This window comes from Lactuca saligna, chromosome 4 (genome assembly GCF_052625555.1).
Source record: "Lactuca saligna cultivar CGN05327 chromosome 4, ASM5262555v1, whole genome shotgun sequence".
Lineage (NCBI taxonomy): Eukaryota > Viridiplantae > Streptophyta > Magnoliopsida > Asterales > Asteraceae > Lactuca > Lactuca saligna.
Window position 1 is genome coordinate 283,746,088 of NC_136420.1, and position 21,935 is coordinate 283,768,022.

The window sequence follows — 21,935 nt, forward strand, 5'->3', positions numbered from 1 at the left end:
TATATGAAGAGGTACAATTATAAAAATACTAATACATTACATACTATATGAAGAGATACGATTACATACAATTACAAGACATACAATTACAAGAGAGACAATTACAGAGATACGATTACATGGATACTATTACATAGATACTATTACATACGTTACGGGACTTACCATTCCACACCCAAGGCTGTTAGCTACAGTAGGGAAGATGCACATCGACGGGTGTCTACGGTTGTACTGTTCGGCGAGTTACCACGTCGTGAATATCCTAGTGTAAAAGGATTCAATTTTAGTTATTATATTATTTTCCTTATTACCTTTACTTTGTGACACATTCACATAAACAATGAGGTAGATTATATTAGATATAAATATACTATTTTCCTTATTACCTTTATTTTATGACATATTCTCATAAACGATGAGGTAGGATACAGTTTTATAATAATAGTTATAATTGGAAAAACCATCACGTTTACAGTGATGCATACTTTCAAAACAATTGGGTCTTGGTAGAAGACTACTTTTTATACTAGTAGGAAATATGGAATTTTCTAGGGTTTTTCATACTTATACAAACTCTTCTTCAAACATTTACAAGTCTTTTCTTTAAAGTTTTACAAATCAAAGACACATAAATACTTATTAATTCAGCAGCTTTATTGCTGATAGTCGCTTTCAAAATAACTTGTATTCTCAGGTCATAAATAGACAGGTACGACGACCAGGTTTTGTGAAGACAGAGCAGTCAAGACTCGTCTTTTATTTTGATTATTCACTATGTTGTTTTATACTATGAAAGAACACACTTGTATTTAAAATTATACTATTAATGCAATGGATTATGTTGTTGCTTTTTTACTACTTTGCATTATTGTGATACATTACATGACATCCTCCGCCCGAGAACGTTTCCGCCGTTCTCGGTTTTGGGGTGTGACATCGGGAGACTCGGTGACTAGTTGGATTGGATCATGTGGTCAGGAAAAGTTATTTAGAATAGTAGATTATGTTGTGATGGAAGTCGCTTATGAATGGAAGATATGGTGGACCCCATCTTTTTGTTGGCTGTCTGTTAGGAGTCTGGTTTCCAGCATGAGGAATTGGTCCAAAAATCTCGAGTGATTGTCAGGTGGACGTAGACCTAAGCTGATAAGGGTTGGATGCAAAATGAAAATTTTTGGACTGAAAATCCTTGTTCGTAGTAGTAGTGGGTTGGAATGACATGTTCGAGAATCAATTGTGTATTTAAGGCTTTTGGTACAACTTCCGGTTTTGGGATTTGGTGAAATTCGTGATCAACATGTTTTTAGTACTTTATTCTTGTGTTTGGTCGTGTTCTTAGTCAAAGATAAGGGGTAGGTCCTGAGAATGGATGAATATTAGTCTTGGAGTTTGGGTTCAAAAGTTAGGATTGATGGGTTCCTGGTCTCTGGAACCAGACTGATGGAGTTGTTTCAGTGGTTGTAGTTTTGAAAGTCCACAGCTATGTGGTTTTCACTAGAAGTTTGTTTATATATTTGGGAAGTTGTAGAATATGTTGACATTGTCTTCATTTGTTTTCAATGGTTATCTAATTGAGGCTTGTGTTCGTAGTCGCCTTGTTTTCAGATGAACGGTGCAACAATAGTGAATGGTCAGGAGTCCTGATTCGGCAAGGTAAGTCAGGGTCGGAAGGGTTCCGGTTGGCTCAGATTGTAAGGAGAAGTCATAACAACCGTGTTTCGAGATAGTTTGGCTCCTTGAAGAGCTAGTCGAGGTAGTGGATTTCCGAAATTTTGGAGAATTGTGATGGTTTGCTTCAATGGTAATAGTTAGTGGGCTAAGGATCCGTAATTGGTTGGGGTGTGTGCCTTTCGTTAAGATTGGGTTGAGGATAGTATGTGAAGGAAGTCGCTTGAATTAACTGACTTTTGTTTTGGATCAGGCTTTAGGGAGGACCGTCTTAGTGGCCTAAGGTGGAGATGTAGGATCACTACCCTAGGTTAGTTGTAGTAGCGTACTTCGAGGACGAAGTCTAATTCTTTTTCATCTCTGATTCAGTTGTCTGCAACAAGTTGTTGAGTTTTACAATGTGGTCTCTGTGTTATTCAAATGATAAGTCAAGATGAACTAAACATAAAATAAAATAAAAAAGTTATGGAATATGTCAATAGCCAAATCATCGTCAAAGTTCACATTGATCCTTCCAAGATGATCAATGTATCTCTACATTATCTACACATGACTATAGACAGATTCTCCCTCATTTAACTTGTAGGCCATTAAGGCTTTAACAACCTCATTGAATCTTATAAATTACATTTTTTTATCTTAGATTATGCTCTTTTATGTGTGACTGGGATTTTGTAGATCACAAATAATATGTGAATAACCATGCAAATGCACTTGCACCCTCGATGTCATTAACCATCTCCAATTGATATGCCGGTTAACCACACATGCTCCATTAACAATAACAATTTTCGAGATGCCCAACATTTCTCTTTAAAGTCTACTAGTGTGTTGGTTAACCACACACGCTCTACTGACGAGATGTTAAAGTATGACGTGCGTTTTCATAGATTAGCATACTATTTTACATTTTCCCTAAATTAACTAGAGTAGCTTTTTATTTAAAATAAGGTTCTAGTACTTTTATGTCATTAAAAATTTTAATGATATTATGTCTATAAAATCCGTGCTGCTAACAACTCTCCCCCACACAAGAGAGCGGTGGGTGAGAGTGAACACCTATTCAACAGTCATTTTATAGGCCGCTTCCTGATACCCACTTTATAGATTGGTTTCGTGAATGAGGCATAGTAACGTTTTTTCTTTTTACTTTTCTTATCCATATAGTAGATAACTTTTAATATATATATATATATATATATATATATATATATATATATATGTATATATATATATATATATATATATATATATGTATGTATATATATTAAAACTTTTTAAATATGAGGTTCAAATATTAATTATTTAAAATATTCTTTTGAATTAATTAAATCATTTGTGGATTAAATAATTGTTTAATATTAATCAATTAATAAAATATGGCTTGGGTTTAGTTTAGGGTATACATACATTTTTTATTATTTTAGTAAATAATCAACAATTCCTTCTTGAACAAGCTTCAGAAAGCAAGCACTAGAAATGTCGTGCCTCTAATGGTTTGTACCCAAACCCTTGCAATAGAAGACTTGAGAGGAGAGAGGAGGGAAGAAGGAATTTTTGGCTCTTAGGGTTCTTAGAATGATGTCCCAAATTATGAACCTCATAAAGGGTTTATATAGGTGAGTACGGAGTATTGGATAAGACAGGTCAAGGTTGTCAAGATCGGGATCCTACCTATGATTGTTTTTGGGTTTGCAAGATCGGGATTGTAAGATCGGGATTGGAATCCTAAGATCCCACAAAATAAAATATAATTTTAATTTATAATATTTAATCATGAAAAATATTTCAAACATTCAATTTTTCGTTCATAAGTTATAAAAACTTCAAAATATTTGTCATAAGGTACAATACAAAATGATAAATGGTAAATTGATAAAGGGTACAAGACATAAAGTGGTAAAAAATATTCATTTGCAAGAAAAAAAACAAAAAAAACATCAAACGAAGGTAGGATCGGATCGGATCTCGATCCTACGATCCTACTTATGATCCTACCTGCGATCTTACCCAAAATACGATCCTTTTATGATCCGAATCGTTTTTCATACCTAGGATCGTACGATTTTATGATCAGGATCGCGATTTTGACAACCATGAGACAGGTTCCCTTAGATAACCCTTATCCATTTTCTTGCTCCCAGAGTCTTCCAAGAAACTCTAAGAACCTCCAAAACTATCCCAGTCACATGGGAAGGTTCTGGAATCTTTTATTGCTCAACTTTTGAACATTGTCATCTTTAATCCTTTTACTTTTAATTAATCAAATTAATCTCAAATTTAATTCTAATTAATTTTGGATTAATTATTGTTTAAATAATATTATTTCTAATTAATATATTAATCTTATAATCTATTAATAAAATATTTATTACTTTTTATTATCCTTATAATAAATCAATAAATCAACTGCTTTCTCCTAAAATCACTCTATCAATTACTGGTTTTGAGGGCAATCAAAAATGACTCTACTTTTAATTCAAGTATATATCAATTTAGTTATTGGTTTAAACACCTGATCCAATAATACGGACTAAACGTTTTCGTATACGAATAATGTCATGATGATAAAAAAAGATATATTGAAGAGTTGACACTTCAATATAGCTACTCCGTCATTCCTTTACACTTCTATTCTTTAGATAATTACATTTCAAATACAATATAAGCACTTCGCTATTCTCCACAACATCGACAGCCTCTATATCCTATAAAGAATTTGATGGTGCAATTTTCTATTGTTGAATTGCATATATGAGACAATGATCTTCATATGTTTTTCATACTTTCATGATTCATATTCAAAGCATGTTGATTTTCTCTGTCAAATTCAACTATATTACAAGTGGTTGAAGTTCGTCACTTAAGGATATGTTATTGTAAAATTTATTTATGGCATTGTAATTTTATGGGTAAGTGATAGTGTACTTTAATCTTATCAATATATAAGAAATGATATATAATATCCACACCCATAATTTTCAGTTTGGATAAGATGTTTTGGTGCCTACACCATATTAATTAATTGCGAATTATTACTAGACATTCGGGTTGCTTACTGACCATCATCTTTTTAAATGAAGCATAAAATATTTAAGATCTTTTCAAGAAGAAAATTAACATCCCGATAGGTTTACTTAAAAAAATGTATCATTAATATGTAATTACCATTTTTCTTTAAATATAAAAAATAAAATAATTGATTAATATCAAAGAGGTACTTTATTGTTATTTCCATGCTCAATATCATTATGTCTATATTCATACAGACCTATTCATATGTTACTATTCATATCGTAAGCTCGATATTCATACACAGAGTCGAATGAGATGGTAGGGTTCATGATCGATGACATACAACCTTCAAATTTTTAGGGCGTATTTTTATGTATATACTTATATTAATTTAAAAATTAAAAAGCTTTTGGTATTAAGGATTTTGGTATTAAGGAGTTGCAAGTAGATGTAAAAAAATAATCTTATATGTTTATTTTGTCTAAAGCCTTAAATAAGCTTGAGTCGCCCTGCTAATACGGCCTTATTCCTTAATTGATTCACAATATAAGCTGTCGTAATGAAAATGGATTTGGTATTTGATCTTGATATTTGTAGAATTAGGGTTTGGATAAAGTAAGGTACATATTTGGAGATTAACAGTTTCGAAAATGCTTTATATATAGAATGCAATTGATAGGGTTGTGCATGGGTCGGTTTTGAACTGAAATCAAACCCAACCGAAAATGATCAGTTTCTGAAAATTCAAACCCAAACCAATGGGTTCGGTTTATCGGTTTTAAACTTCGGTTTCACGGTTCGGTTTTGATTTTATAATTCAAACCAAATATCAAACTTATTTCTTAATCCCACCTCAACCATCAACTATATAATGGAGAGGTCAAGAGATATTTAGATATCCCAAGTGATGTGAGACTCAATCAAAGTTAGAGAGAATAGAAAGAAAGAGGGTGGCGAGCTTATATAGAAGAGAATAATGGCTGAGTTTAGTAATGGGGTCGATGTGGGATGAAGTTAACTTATTGCCAAAATAAATCGAGAAAAACGACGCCGGAAAGATTAGAACCTGCGCCATTTCAAACAACCGCCTAACGCGTTAACCAGTGGGGCAATGCTTCAGTTTGTGTTTATAACCTAAGAACTACATATATATACATATATAACTCACAAAATACATATAATATATGAAATTCGGTTCGGTGGGTTTCTTTCAGTTTTACCAAACCCAAACCGAAAATTTCGGTTTTTGAAATTTCTAAACCCAAACTGTCGGTTTAAGCTTCGGTTTCGGTTTTTCGGTTTCGGCTTTGTCGGTTTTTTGGTTTTCGGGTCCGGTTTTGCTCACCCCTAGCAATTGGATACATTCAACAGTGCAATTTTGCAAAATTTTGAAAGTGAAATCATCCTAACTTTTAAAGCTTTATTTCGTTAAAGCATGGTAAATGCGTCTCACATTTATGTCATCGAATTTGAACTTTTTCATTTGAGATGACATAATAATTTGTTGCTATTTGTCTAAACAATTTCGATCTCCTTCATTTGTCTTCATTCGTTTAGGAAATTATGTTTATTAGGGGTGAGCATCGTGTGATTCGGTGCGATTTTTGGCCAAAGCCGAACTAAAAACCACAACTTCGTTTTTTTGAAATTTAGAAACCGCACCATTCGGTTTTTATGCAGTTTGGTTTTTGCGGTTTTCTATTGCGGTTTTATGCGGTTCTGTTTTTTTTGCGGATTTTTGTTAGTTTTTTTTTTGTTTTCGTTTTTCCTTTTTACTAAAACTCAAGTAACTCGGCGAGTTACTTTGACTCAGATGAGGAGTGCTAATCATTTTTTGGAGATAAATCGATACTACCACCTCTTGGTTTGAAATCAAATTATATAACCACTCATCTAACACGTTTCTAATGCTTGACATAATACAAATTTAATATAAAATTTGTTTCACGGATACATGCAATGATATCAATTAATGTATTTATAAAAATGATACTATCATCATTAGTATTCTTCATATTTAAATGTTAAAAAATGTCATAAACATTATTTGTTATTGTAACTACCAACGAATGTATGCTTAAAAACATACAACCATCATCCCATAGATAAAATATATATTTATATTTACAAAAATTTTAATTGTTATAAGTTCTTGGTTCTTACAAATATCAACACTTTATATATATATATATATATATATATATATATATATATATATATATATATATATATATACACGGTGCGGTTCGGTTTTTTGCGGTTTTTACTAGACTAAAAACCGCACTATCGGTTTTCATTTCGGTTTCGGTTTATACGGTTTTTTCAGTTTTTTTTTTTTGTTTGCGGTTCGGTTTTTTGCTCACCCCTAAATTGTTTATCATGAGAGCTCTTTATTTTAATGAAAACGTTATCATCAAGTTACATCATACCATTTTGAAAACAGTATGCAATATGTTTATGTTTATTTTTTGTTGGAAAATATATATATATATATATATATATATATATATATATATATATATATATATATATATATATATATATATATATATATATATATATATATATATATATATATATATATATAGATTTTCACATTTTTGGTGTTTTAAATTTGGTCAAAGTTGTTGATGTTACTCATTTATCTTTAAAAACATGATTTTTCATTAATTAGGTTGTGGATAAGTTCTCATGAAAACTTGTTATAAAAAGAGTCATTTATAATTTACAAAATATCTAGAATATATTTTGTGAAATTAGCACAGCGACTTCGTAACTTTGTATAGTTAAAAACAATAAATAAATAAATAAATAAATGGTCCAAACGTTTGGTATAGAAAAATTACACTCTTATTCAATTTGTCAATGTAATTCTATAGTTTTTTTGAATTAGTTTTTATTCCCCATATCATTTTATGATTTTTTTATTTTAATAATTTAACATGGTATTCAAATAAAATAATATATATATATATATATATATATATATATATATATATATATATATATATATATATATATATATTAATTTTCTTAATTAACTTTTGTTTTAATTTCAAAATTATTATATTAAAGCTTTATTAATTTCTTTTATTTATTTACTTAATTATTTGTTTAAATTTAGAAAAAAAAAACACTTTAATTTTTAGAAATCAATATTTTTCTTATAAATTCAAACTCCTTAAATGTTAATATTTAAAATTTTATATTTAGTTTTTTATTTAAATAAATCCATATAATATATGGATCTCATAACTAGTAACAAAAATAAAACGTGATACATTTTAGTTTTTGGCAATGAGACACTCTAAAGTTCATTACCATTACTAGAAGAAAAACAATTATCGTCTCTTTTGAATGATTATAAAATACAACAAATATATGTAACTGAAAGGCTCATAATAAATACAAGATGGCATACATTAGTTTGCTGTAATTTGCGACATATAATTACGACAGAGGTTTTTTACGCCATAGTTTTTGATATTTTTTAAATATATTTTTTTTGAAAAGGCAAAATAACTAATCTACTCCTAAATAAACACCGATTTCTCAACTAAGACTTGAACCATTGACCTCTTAAATGAAATGATCACTCCATACCACTAGGCCATTGGCCCTATGGTAAATGACGACCATAAACATATTTATTGTTCCTGCCCGGGATCGAACCGGAGACCTTTAGCGTGCAAAGATAACGTGATAACCACTACACCACAAGAACTTTTTTTTCAATACTTTCATGACAGACAATTTCCAACAATATATTTTACATTTTTATAAAAACTAGGGAAGGACCCCCGCTTTGCGGGGGTTAGAAAGTGTTCGGTTGTAAAACATACAGTTACAGTATGTTACAAACATACTTCTTGTTTCCATTACTTTACTAATCTTAAGAATAGATTCCTGCCTATCAACTACGATTTCTCTTGGGTATGAAAAGTGAGTAACAGGAACATTGGAAAGACTGATTCCATTCCTCTCGCCCAAGAAAGCAGATCCCAATTGACCGTAAAGAAATTACCAGAAATAACCAAAATAAAACTAAGAAATCACATGAGCATAACAATAAGAAGACCATTTCTTGAAAACTGTGATGAATGTCTCATGCTGGGGGTATTCAATCAGCACAAAAATTAGGGACAAAATAGACACAATTTCTAAGCTTTGAGAGTTTCCGGTTCCTAATTTCGACTGTTGATGATTTTTCTATATTTTTTCTAAGACAGGGGCAACTTGGTCAAATGTACAATATTCTCGGTCACTATTTTCTTTTTCCATCAATGGCATGGTGTTTTTGATATTTGATGACCATGTTAATGAATAACCTGTATAAAAGATTAGTTAATTTATGACCATTTGCCCATTATTAAAGGAAGATGACAGAACTTAGGCTTGTTAGAAATACAATCTTTATATTAATTATCAACATTTGATTAATATGGAGCTCCATAATCTACCTATGTAAACTCCACAAACAGAATTCAATTTCAATCAATCAATGCATGGTACAGATGAGAAGGCGAAATTGATACTCATAAAGGAATATAAGAAGGAAACTCAAATTCGTAAGTGTATAATATATCAACTGTTGGATTCAAATTAATTAAAAAACAACTGAATATTAAATGTAACATTAAAATGAAGTTTGGAAGCTTATTCTTACCTTCACCACCATCCCCATAAGGCTTCAGTAGCCATATTCACCCAAGCATTAAGGCCTGAAAAACACGATACATTAAATTATATTTATATATTAAGATGGCATGATATTACTTACTCGTAGGACTTGCGCATGAGTTCTAAAAGTCATCAAGGTCAAATTGAAATTAAAAATCGAAACCTGAAATTGGAAAATTAGGGAAAGATTAAAAATCAAATAACATCCAAAATCAAACGCTCAAATAGAAAACAATTACACAATTGGAATCCGTAAACACATAAATGAATTTGTTGAAGAAATAGGACAACGAAATTGGAAAAATGGAAAAAAAAAAAAAAATTGGTCGATATTCGTTGACTTTTGGGCTGTGAGAAACGATGAACTGCTGGTGAAAAAGACGTCTTGAGTGGAGATGAGAAAATTTGAATCAGATATGCTAAAGAACTCTTCCACACAGAACCTTTAAATCTCGATTAGAAGTATATTGTATACAGTAGTATATCACATATACTCCTAATTAGTCATGTAACACCCCATTCTTAAAGTGTTTAATTATGAGTCCCTCAGATTTAAGAGGAAGAGTAATTTTGGTCTTTTATGGGAAATAGGTTTTATCCGAGAAGGTTTCGGGCTGGTGTATGTTGTTAGAAGCATAGGGCTTCTCGCCACCCTCGTGTGAATGTAAAGTTATTTGGGAGCGGGTTTAGAGTAGAGGAGTTGCGGCATTTTGAAGATGATAATTGATTATAACTCTTAACGGAAAAGTGGAAAAAGGGGTTCCATGCAAGCCATGCATGTGTTTTAGAGTTTGGCTGGGTATGCCCAGCGTAAGCTGGACGTACGCCCAACGTAGTGAAGGGAGATGTGCGTGGTGGCAAGGTGAGTACGCCCAACGTACTAGAGGTACGCCCAGCGTACTCTCAGAAACCCCAAACCCTAAAATTAGGGTCAGCCACTATATAAGGAACATGTTGGTTCATACCCCTAGCCTCCATAAGCTCACCCTTAACCTCAGGAACCCTAGAAACCCGTATTCCCTCCATTGTTGGGTGTGTTTGGCCTTGAAAAGCTCATTTTTGGCAAAAGAAAAGCTAGAAGAAGAAAGGAGAAGTTGTCAAAGAAGGAAAGGAACGATTGGAGCTTGTAGATCTGGAGAGATATCATCCTTTGGAGCTTATTTGAGGTATAAAGCTTCTTGCTTGTCAATTATTTTGCATAGATCTAAGTGTTGTGACGTTTTAGCATCTTTCTTGTCCCAAAAGTCCTCATCTTGATTCATGCTTTGTGTTGGCCGAGATTATCTGTCCTTTCAAACCTTTGGAGAGGTCTTGAGGGAGAAAAAATGAGGTCCCAAGGGCTGTGGTTGTTCCATGTGTGAGATATGTAGGTCTTAATGGATTAAGACCTTGGATTAAGAGCTTTATGGACGTCCCAAGTAATAAAGTTGGAGACTTTATGAATCTTAGGCATATTTGGCCTAGGGATCTGAAGTTTGGGCTTAAGTGCTTAAGCCAATAAGAAGTTATAAGGACTTAATGAGTAGTAGGGTTACGCCCCGTGTAGCACTTGAGTACGCCCCGCGTAGCGGGCCAGTGCCCTGATCCCCAGCTGTGATTCATCGTGTACGCCCCACGTACCAAGGAGGGTACGCCCAACGTACTTCCCCTGATTGGATTTTAATGTTGGCCCTTAGAGTTTGGGCCATTTGTGGGTTGTTGGTTTATGGGCCATGACTGGAAATTTTGGATAGAGTATTTTGGGCCCAATTATTGTTATGGACCTTGGATCTAGGCCCATTTGGTGAGGTGGGCCTAATTTGGTAAATTGGGCCAATATTGGACTTTGTATAAGATTTGGACTTTGGCCTTGGCCAGATAAGTGAATATATATGCTTGGCCTAATGGGTATTTGTGCTATGTGGGCTAGTTCGGGATTTGCGGTGAGATGGTGATTCGAAAATCTGCTTCTCCAGTTCAGAGTATCGGCAATCGCGAGGTGAGTTATCCTCACTATATCAACAGGGTCTAAGGCACCAAGGCCGGCCCTTTATCGGATTGAGATCCGGGTATTTGTTGTTATGCTATTGCTTTGATATGTTTGCATCCTGGTAGTTAGGATGGTATATGCTAGTGACCGGTTAGGTCGGTATCCTGGTTAGGATGATGATATGTCATGTGATCTGTTTGATCGACTTGTTGACTGTGAACTGTTATATGATTGTATGTTTATGTGCACATGGTTGTTTGGACTGGAGTTGGGTTGAGGCGAGTCCTGCTTTGTGCTGTAGGCCAAGATACCCAAGGCGGACCGGTTGTTCCGAAGGCCCAACGAGCGGTCTGGATAGGCTACAGGCCCCATGAGGGCGGACCAGACGTGCCGAGGCTCAGAGAGTGGACCAGGCCGACTGAAGGCCCGATGCGGGCGGGCCAGCGTCACACCCCAAAACCGATAACGGCGGAATACATTTCGGGGTGGATGACGTAGTGTACAGTATCATCACAATTGTATAATAGTAAAAGCAGAAACATACAACCATTTCATTTATATAGTAAGTGTATTTACAAGTGTGTTTTGTAATGTTTGACAAACACCAAAAGTAAACAAAAATAAGAGATGGGTCTTGTATCCTCCACCTTCTCCAAAAATGCTGCTGCTGTACCTGTCTATCTTTGACCTGAAGATACAAGTTATTTTGAAAAGAATATCAGCATAAAGCTGGTGAGTTCATAAGAGTTTCAGTGTGAGTACTTGTATAAAAAGCATTAGAGTCATTATTATGAAAACTGAAGTTTGAAATCATAAATAGTGGTGAAACCTAGAAAATCCCATATTCTCCAGAACTGCATAGTAAATGAAAATCCTTAAGAAATCTGTTGTTTCTATCTTGGAATGTCATTTATCATAGAAGTGTAATAGTGACTCACCATTAAGTAATGTAATATAGTGAGTTATTCTTAGAGTATATAATAGTGGTGCAGCATCCTTTAGTATTAGATACTTATTTACTTCGGGATATTACTTCATCTTTCTTTTAGTATTTTAGTGTGGTTATAGTGTCTTTCTAGTATATTCCCAATAGTGTGAGTAATAGCGAACCCCCATGACCTTCCCAGTCATGCATAGTGTAGTAGAGTAAAAGCATCCCTGGGCCTGAGCGGCTCGGACTGAAGTTATCAGTCGGGATGTAATAGCGTCTGCCCCGTATAGATCTATACATATAGTGTCGTCTTCCTATCGGAAAACTTCGGGCATAGTGTATAGCGTATAGAGTATCCCGTAGTGGATTAGTGAGTTGTCTCATGATTAGTGCATTCTCTTGTATTATAGTGTAGTAATCTTTCGTATAACTTGTATTGTATTTTCTTATTAGTGTATTGCTTCATAATATAGAGAATTATAGTAGTGTAGAGTAATAGTGGAAACAAGGGATAGAGTCCTTAACTATACCCATTATAGTTAATTTAGTGTATGTGGTTCTAATCAAGTAGTGATTCAGGTAATTAATGAATTAAGAAGTACTCATAATCTGTACTAATGTATGAGATATATAATTAAGAAAACAATGACAGTCGGATGGATAACTACTACCCTAAGTCCATAATCAAACAAGAAACAGGAAATAAGGCGAGCTATCGGTCCTAAGTCTTTCAAGTCTTACTTATATAAATATATTAGTATGATTACATTCTTATAAAGAGTTTTATTTAACAAAAGTATTGCACGAAAGGAACATTAAAAAACTTGTTATTTAATCCAAAGTAGTTTTGAAGACAATTAATTTATTTATAAAGCATAGTGATTAATCACATGTGATTTGAACTACAGGTTGTGAATCACATGTGATTAATTCTGAAATCTGAAAAATAGTCTTGTATAACTTTTCATAAACATGTATATTCAACTTTATCTTCCCCCTAAAACATATAAAACATTTGAAAGGTTCATTTAAGGGGTATGAACTCACCTGAAATCGCGGAAATCGGGTAAATCGGGTAAAAGTGTCGATTGAGCGTTTGGTACCCAATAACCTCTTGAGCACCTCCTAGGACCCTAATGTCATATGAAATATGTATTTTACAAGAAGTTAATCATCTTATGCTTTTCATTATAGTATTTGGACATTCTAGCATCGTTTTCGGGGTTTTAAGGCCTAGAAGGGGTTCCCGAGAGTGGTACAAAGTCATGAATGATTTACGGGAGGGTTCACGAGCTCACTCTTTTGGAGTTTATGGCCCAAAAGCCATCCTTTGGGAGTTTACGGCCGTAAACCCCCTAGGTTTGGCCGTAAACTCTTGTGGCACTCCAAAGTGTATGTTTAAGGTCTTATTTCACTTCCTTGATTTAGTGGTATGTGTCTTGGACTATTTTAAGGGATTAAACATCATAATTTGTGACATTTTTGGGGAGTTTACGGCCAAGACTTGTTCTTGGGCCGTAAACTCTTGTAAACCCTTCAAGATGTATGTTTTATTGGTACAACAAAGTCTCATACACCTTAGATAAATCCTAGAAGGCCATATAGTGAGTTTGGGACAATTTGGCATATATTTTTGGGGAGTTTACGGCCCAAGAACACCCTTGGCCGTAAACTCTTCATTTTGTGTCCAAATGTGAAGTTAAATGGTACAACACACTTCCAAAGGCCTTAACTAAATTCCTTACAAGCACTAGGGTAGTTTAGGGACTTGTTTGACACAAATTTTTGGGTGTTTACGGCCCAAGCTTAAGCTAGGCCGTAAACTCCTCATTTTGTCCTCAAATGGAGTTGTTTGATGCATTTAAGTGTTCCTTAGCGTCAAGTCCAATTTACCAAACATCTTAGAAGAGTTTTTGGGACTTTAAACAAGTGTTTTTGGGGTGTTTGAGGTGTTTACGGCCTAAGCACATGCTTGGGCCGTAAACTCCTTTTTACATGTCTAATCCATGTGTTTTAGTGTCCAAACCCTTCTAGATACATGCCTTAATTAGTATACTAGCTTAACATGAGGAAAAACTTGATCTTTGGCATGATTTTGGGGGTTTACGGCCTAAGGAGCTTCTTAGGCCGTAAACTCCTTTATGGTCCTTGATTCTCATGATTTTGGACTCTAAAAGCAGTAAAGTATGATTAGATTAAGTTAGGGGATGAATCCTTACGTTTGGAAGTCGGAAATTCGCGGATTGGGAGTCGATTTCGGGTCTAGAGAGAGAAAGTAGTGAGAGAGAGGTGTAATTGTGGTAAAAGAGTCCAATTGAAGTGTTCAAGTGTTTTTATATGTCTCGGGTATTGTACCCGATACACGGCTACTCGATGCTAAAGTTTAATGGGGTTAAAACTTTTTACCTGGGTGAAGTGGTTGAAACAGTAATACAACTCTATTAGGTTAAACTAGATTAACACGTATGAGTTATATTACTTATAATGATATTAGGACATGCATATAATTAGATATTCGGATATTAACGATTCCAAATATTACATAAAATAACGTACGTTAACGTATTCCGTTAGTGAAAATGGGATTTGTAACGGGAATAGATTTAGGGTTGTCACATCATCCCCCCGTTAGGGGAATTTCGTCCCGAAATTTTAGAATTCATACATATAAGAGTTACAGTACGACTACGTGAAGAGATTGGGGTATTTGAGTTTCATTTGGTCTTCGCGTTCCCAAGTGAATTCCGGTCCTCGTTTGGCGTTCCACCGAACTTTCACAATTGGGATACGGCTTTGCTTCGTTCGTTTTACTTCTCGATCCATAATCTCAACAGGTTCTTCCACGAAGTTGAGGCTCTCATTGACCTCAATCTCTTCAAGGGGAATTACGAGTGTCTCGTCTGACAGGCATTTCTTCAAGTTAGAGACGTGAAAGGTAGGGTGTATGTTGCTTAGTTCGTGAGGTAGGTTGAGTTTATAAGCTACGGGGCCGATTCTAGCGAGAATCTCAAAAGGCCCTATGTACCTTGGGTTCAACTTTCCACGCTTTCCAAAGTGTATCGTGCCCTTCCAGGGTGAGACCTTCCAGGGTGAGACCTTCAACATGACTCGATCTCCCACCTGGAATTCCAAGGGTTTTCTTCGTTTATCGGCGTAGCTTTTCTGTCGATCCCTAGCGACTTTAAGTCGTTCGCGTATCTGTACAATCTTCTCGGTCGTTTCTCGAATGATCTCCGGACCAGTGAGAGAGCTGTCAGGAACTCTTCCTTTAGCTAGTTGAGTGTCACCCACCTCAGCCCAGCACAGAGGGGATCTACACTTGCGGCCGTAGAGGGCTTCGAATGGGGCTGCCTTGATGCTCGTATGATAACTATTATTATAAGAAAATTCCACAAGAGGTAAGTGTGTGTCCCATAACTTACCAAAGTCAATTACACAAGCTCGCATCATATCCTCTAAGGTTTGAATCGTCCTCTCACTCTGTCCGTCGGTCTGCGGATGGTAGGCTGTACTCATGTCCAGCCTCGTCCCTAGTGCTTCTTGCAACGATTGCCAGAACCTAGAGGTGAATCTACTATCTCTGTCTGAGATAATAGAGATAGGGACGCCATGTAGTCGTACTATTTCTTTAATGTATGTTCTAGTGAGTTTCTCCATCTTGTCCGTTTCCTTGATGGGTAGGAAATGTGCGGACTTAGTCAACCTATCGACAATGACCCAAATAGTATCTAATCCACCCGTTGTCTTGGGAAGTTTGGTTATAAAGTCCATTGTGATCCGCTCCCACTTCTATTCTGGTATCTCAGGTTGTTGGAGAAGTCCTGATGGCTTTTGATATTCAACCTTGACTTTCGCGCAAGTGAGGCACTTACTCACAAATGTGGCGATCTCCGCTTTCATGTTTGGCCACCAGTATAGCTTTTTGAGATCCAGATACATCTTATCTGAACCCGGGTGGATGGAGTAGCGAGTGTTATGCGCTTCCCTCATAACCAAATCTCTAAAACCTCCATGGTGTGGAGTCCAGATTCGGTCCATGAAGTAGTAGGCTCCGTCACCCTTTACCTCCAAATTTTTATCCATTCCACGTAGAGATTCTCCCAACACGTTCTCGGGCTTTAAGGCTTCCCGCTGAGCCTCTTTGATCTGCGTGGAGAGATGCGAATGAATAGTCATCGTCAACGACTTGGTCTTTCGACCAGTATACTCCTTCCTGCTCAGTGCATCTGCTACTACATTGGCTTTTCCCAGGTGATATCTAATTTCACAGTCGTAATCGTTAAGTAGCTCGACCCATCGACACTGCCTCATGTTGAGTTCTTTTTGGTTCATTATATGTTGGAGGCTTTTATGATCAGTGTATACCACACTCTTCGTCCCATATAAGTAGTGTCTCCAGATTTTTAGTGCAAAAACAACCGCTCCTAACTCGAGGTCGTGCGTAGTGTAGTTCGCCTCATGGGTCTTTAGCTGTCTCGAGGCATATGCGATAACCTTACCCCGTTGCATCAAGACACAACCGAGCCCCTGGTTGGATGCATCACAGTATACGACAAAATCTTATGTTCCTTCGGGAAGGGATAATACTGGTGCGGTGCATAGGGCTCACTTCAGGGTTTGGAATGCCTTCTCCTGTCTTTCCTCCCAGTCGAACGGTACTCCTTTCTGTGTCAACATAGTGAGAGGTTTCGCAATCCGAGAAAAGTTTTGAATGAATCTACGGTAGTAGCCAGCGAGGCCTAGAAATTGACGAATTTCCGTAGGCGTCTTCGGTGCTGACCAGTTCTCAATAGCTTTAATCTTGGAGGGATCCACATGAATTCCTTCTTCACTAACCACGTGACCTAAGAATTCGACTCTTCGGATCCAGAACTCGCACTTAGAGAACTTCGCATATAACTTTTCGGATCGCAATGTTTCCAAGACTTGTCGTAGGTGATCCTTGTGTTCTTCCTTGTTCCGAGAGTAAACGAGGATATCGTCAATGAAGACGATGACGAACTGTCCAGGTATGGACGACACACTCTATTCATCAAGTCCATGAATACTGCGGGGGCGTTGGTCAGTCCAAAGGGCATCACTACGAACTCAAAGTGTCCGTAGCGGGTTCGGAAAGCTGTCTTCGGAACATCTTCCTCGAGTACCCGTAACTGATGATACCCAGATCTAAGGTCAATCTTGGAGAAGTAACTTGCTCCTTGTAGTTGATCAAACAGATCGTCGATACGAGGGAGGGGGTAGCGATTTTTAACCGTGAGTTTATTGAGTTCTCTATAATCGATGCACATCCGAAACGATCCATCTTTCTTTTTCACGAACAAGACCGGAGCTCCCCAAGGTGAGAAACTCGGTCTTATAAAGCCCTTGCTGAGCAGTTCGTTGAGTTGGCCAGATAGTTCTTGCATTTCGGCGGGCGCTAGACGGTAGGGCGACTTAGCTACGGGGGTAGCTCCTGGAATTAGGTCGATTCTGAACTCAATCTGAAGTTTGGGAGGTAGGCCGGGAAGATCCTCCGGAAAGACGTCAGGGAAATCGCATACTACAGGAATGTCTTTTGGATCTTTCGATTTCTGGTTAGTGTCAACGACATGGGTAAGAAAGGCGCGATACTCCTTGCGTAAGTATTTCTGAGCCTGAACACTGGAGATGATACGAAGGCTCGTACTCGGCTTATCTCCATATATCAAGAGGGTTTCGTGATTTGGAAGGTTCAGGCGAATGGCTTTGTCGGAACATAGGATATCGGCGTAATGGAGACTCAACCAATCCATACCAACAATGACATCGAAATTTTTGATTGAGACTGGCATAAGATCGATTGGGAATGAGTGATCGTCAAACATAAGAGTGCACCATATGTAGATTTCGCTAGAGCTTTCTGTTTTCCCATTAGCCATTTCTACGACGAATGTTTCTTTTAGTGGTTGAGGGGTTTGTTTGAGTAAGTGTTTAAAGTTATGATTTACGAAGCTTCTTTCTGCACCACTATCAAATAAGACACAGGCATAGGAGTTGTTGAGAAGAAACGTACCCGTGACTACTGTGGGATCTGCTACCGCTTCATTGTGACCGATAGCGAGTAGCCTTCCAGTTCTTCCAGCATTTGTGGTCTTTGGACAGTTTCTCTTAAAATGACCCGCCTCTCCACAGCCATAACAAGTTGGGGTCACTCCCGTACCAGGAACCTGCGTGATAGGTTTGGGAGGGGCCTTACAAAATCGGACAGTATGGCCTTTTCGACCGCAGTTGGAACACTGCAGTTCACGGCAGGGGCCGTTGTGGTGGAAAGGGCACTTGGGACACTTGGGCAAGTTTCCACTGTAAGCTTTTGGCGGGGCTGGAGCAGCTGGAGTAGTCGGGGTGGTGGCAGCATGGACCGCCACAATTTGTTGGTCCTTTGAGGAGGTTTGAGTTTTCTTGCCTTTCATCTTATCCCATCGCTTCCTCTTTCTGTCAGATGAAGCGAGCGGTGCAGTGGTTGTTGTGGTTGCTGTCGCCGGAGTGGCGGGGATTTCGTGGTTGATCAGACTCTGGGCCAATTCCTTGGCGCTATCAAAAGTTGTAGGGCGTGAAGCTAGAACATTTCCTTGATACGGGGGCACTAAACCCCAGATGTACCGTTCAATCTTCTTGTTCTCTGTAGGGATCATATTGGGGCACATAGCTGCCAAGTCGCAAAACCTGGCCGTATAAGCTGTTATATCGGTCCCCTTCATCTTGAGGTTCCAGAGTTCTTCCTCAAGTTTCTGAATTTCGCCCCTAGGGCAGTACTCTCCTCTCATGAGGTCCTTCAGAGTGTCCCAGCCCATAGCATTGGCTGTGACCAAGGAAAGTGAACTAACATGGCCGTTCCACCATGTCAAGGCCCTGTTGGTAAGGGTAGCGGTAGCGAACTTGATTTTGCTCTCCTCGGGGCAAGAGCACATCTCGAACACAGCTTCGGTTCTTTCGAACCATCGAGATAATGTCAGAATTCCTCCAGTACCATCGAAGAAGGTGGGTTTACAGTTCATGAAATCCTTATAAGTACATCCCTGCACTCGATGATGGACTTCACCGAACCTGGAGTTACCACCGCTCGCATCCCCAGAATTCATTTGGGCCATGGCTGCTGTCACGGCCGCAGTTACCACTGTTTGAAATAACACCGGATCGATCTGTGGAGGAGGGGGTGGTGGAGTAGGGGTTTGAGTTGCAGGTCTTCCTCTGGCGGGACGCTTTCGTGGAGGCATCCTTTACTGGAAGAAGTATAGAAATGATAGCAATAGTAAGGGCCTATTGCGAATATAAATAGAGTGTTTCGTGGACTAAATCAACATAATCCAAGATCAAGATGAGAGTTATAGCAATAGAGAAATCAACTGCCAATATATTGGTATCCATGATGCAACACAAGTTCATGAAAATTTGACCTAGCAATAGGTCTTACATCATACCATAGAGAAAAGGTTTGGCAGTTTAGAGGTTTGACTAGAGTACTTTCAAGCTAGGAATGTTTACAGATAATAGATCTACGGAACATAGAGTGGATAGGTTAATCCATTAAACAAAAGATAGAGGTAACTAGACGTCTTCTACTGGCGACGGTTACTTGTCGGGTGAATCCTCAGTTCTGCTAGCTGACGCATAACTTCTTGAAGGTGTCGATCATGAGTCCTTTGGCGTGCACGGAGTTCTCTAACTTCAGCTCGGGATGCAGCCAGCTGGTGCTGCAGAGCCTTGTTAGTCCTCCTTGTCATGTCCATGGCTTCTTCGAGTTGGCGGATGCGAACTGTGTTGAGATTTGAGTTGGCATCCACTTCCACAACTCGACCTATTGCAGCTTGACCTTGCTCGACATTCCTGGCAATCCTTCGGATCATGATGGGCAGAACCTGATCTGCTGATCCACCTTCGTTTATGTTGTAGAAACTTCGGTCTCCATTGTATGGCGTGGGCTGACCCTGCTCTTCGCTCCATCTGTGCAAGGATATGGCCCACATAGGAGTGGGGCCCTGAAATGTCGGACGAGGGTTGGGGTTTGGGACTCCAGGGGGTAGGTTATTAACTTCTGGCTCGGAGTCAGAGTTATCCGGAAAGCCTTCTGCTTGGTGGTCATCCAAGGGGATTGGGTGATCATCGTCCGACTCTTCACTGAGCCATCCCCCATTACCCTGGTTTGGGTAGTACGGGTCGCCTGGAGGGTGGAAGCCAGCCATGGTATCTATGCGAGAAAAGGGGAAAAGAAGGTTAATAGGCGTACTAACCTAAATTACTTATAAGACGGTCGTCACGAGTTGGACCAATACTTGCATAATGCATACTAATTACATGTGATTGGGGCAGGATAGTCCGTCGAATAAGTGACCCTAACTCTAAATCCACAACCAAACAAGGAACAGGAAGTAAAGCAAAGATCACAAATTCTAAGTCTATAACGCCCTAGTCACATGTAACCGGAAAGTATCCATTTAGCAACTATTGCTCCATCAGTAACGACCCTTTTTAGTTCTCACAGATGTATGTTTTTAGAGGTACAGAATACTCCTATAGTATTCTAATGTTAACGTTATTGTGGTAGTGTTGGTAAGTTTTAGACTTGTTGCAATACCACAACCAAACTTAGGCACATGCTAGTCACTCCCAGGAAGACGTAGTTGATCAGGCTACATCCCCCTAAATGTGACTATATGTCTCTAAGCTCAATTGTGCTATCCAACAATCTTAATACTTTTGTTTGGTTCTAGGACGATACTGACTTCTGTGTTTTATAGTGATATGTGTATATATACTTAGTTAAATCTTTTAGATACTTAACAGTATATATTCTTGGTCAGAGTGTTTTAGTCCCGAAGTGTTTATAGTTCGTATATCTTTTATAGGTTGATATACTTGATTCACTATAAACAATGCTCTGATACCAATCTGTCACACCCCAAAACCGATAACGGCGGAATACGTTTCGGGGTGGATGACGTAGTGTACAGTATCATCACAATTGTATAATAGTAAAAGCAGAAACATACAACCATTTCATTTATATAGTAAGTGTATTTACAAGTGTGTTTTGTAATGTTTGACAAACACCAAAAGTAAACAAAAATAAGAGATGGGTCTTGTATCCTCCACCTTCTCCAAAAATGCTGCTGTTGTACCTGTCTATCTTTGACCTGAAGATACAAGTTATTTTGAAAAGAATATCAGCATAAAGCTGGTGAGTTCATAAGAGTTTCAGTGTGAGTACTTGTATAAAAAGCATTAGAGTCATTATTATGAAAACTGAAGTTTGAAATCATAAATAGTGGTGAAACCTAGAAAATCCCATATTCTCCAGAACTGCATAGTAAATGAAAATCCTTAAGAAATCTGTTGTTTCTATCTTTGAATGTCATTTATCATAGAAGTGTAATAGTGACTCAGCATTAAGTAATGTAATATAGTGAGTTATTCTTAGAGTATATAATAGTGGTGCAGCATCCTTTAGTATTAGATACTTATTTACTTCGGGATATTACTTCATCTTTCTTTTAGTATTTTAGTGCGGTTATAGTGTCTTTCTAGTATATTCCCAATAGTGTGAGTAATAGCGAACCCCCATGACATTCCCAATCATGCATAGTGTAGTAGAGTAAAAGCATCCCTGGGCCTGAGCAGCTCGGACTGAAGTTATCAGTCGGGATGTAATAGCATCTG

At 37.3% G+C, this 21,935-nt stretch overlaps 1 long non-coding RNA gene and 1 other non-coding gene across 11 annotated transcripts in view; both read right to left on the minus strand.

Moving 5' to 3' along the window:
* Window positions 1-247: 247 nt before the first annotated feature.
* The window catches only part of LOC145043693 (uncharacterized), a 32,958-nt gene continuing 11,270 nt past the window's right edge, over window positions 248-21,935 (minus strand). For 5 of the 10 annotated variants that reach the window (XR_013681126.1, XR_013681123.1, XR_013681125.1 and 2 more), the window contains 2 exons: window positions 9,464-9,526; window positions 9,197-9,404 (listed from right to left, as the gene is read on the minus strand). This is a non-coding gene — a long non-coding RNA (uncharacterized LOC145043693). Of the gene's footprint in view, window positions 263-8,436; window positions 9,012-9,196; window positions 9,405-9,463; window positions 9,527-11,859; window positions 12,021-21,251; window positions 21,413-21,935 lie in introns of those variants that run through there. The other 5 variants (XR_013681119.1, XR_013681118.1, XR_013681117.1 and 2 more) reach the window with 4 other exon arrangements.
* On the minus strand, window positions 8,335-8,407 carry TRNAA-UGC (transfer RNA alanine (anticodon UGC)). The gene has a single exon. It is a non-coding gene; the product is annotated as a tRNA-Ala (tRNA).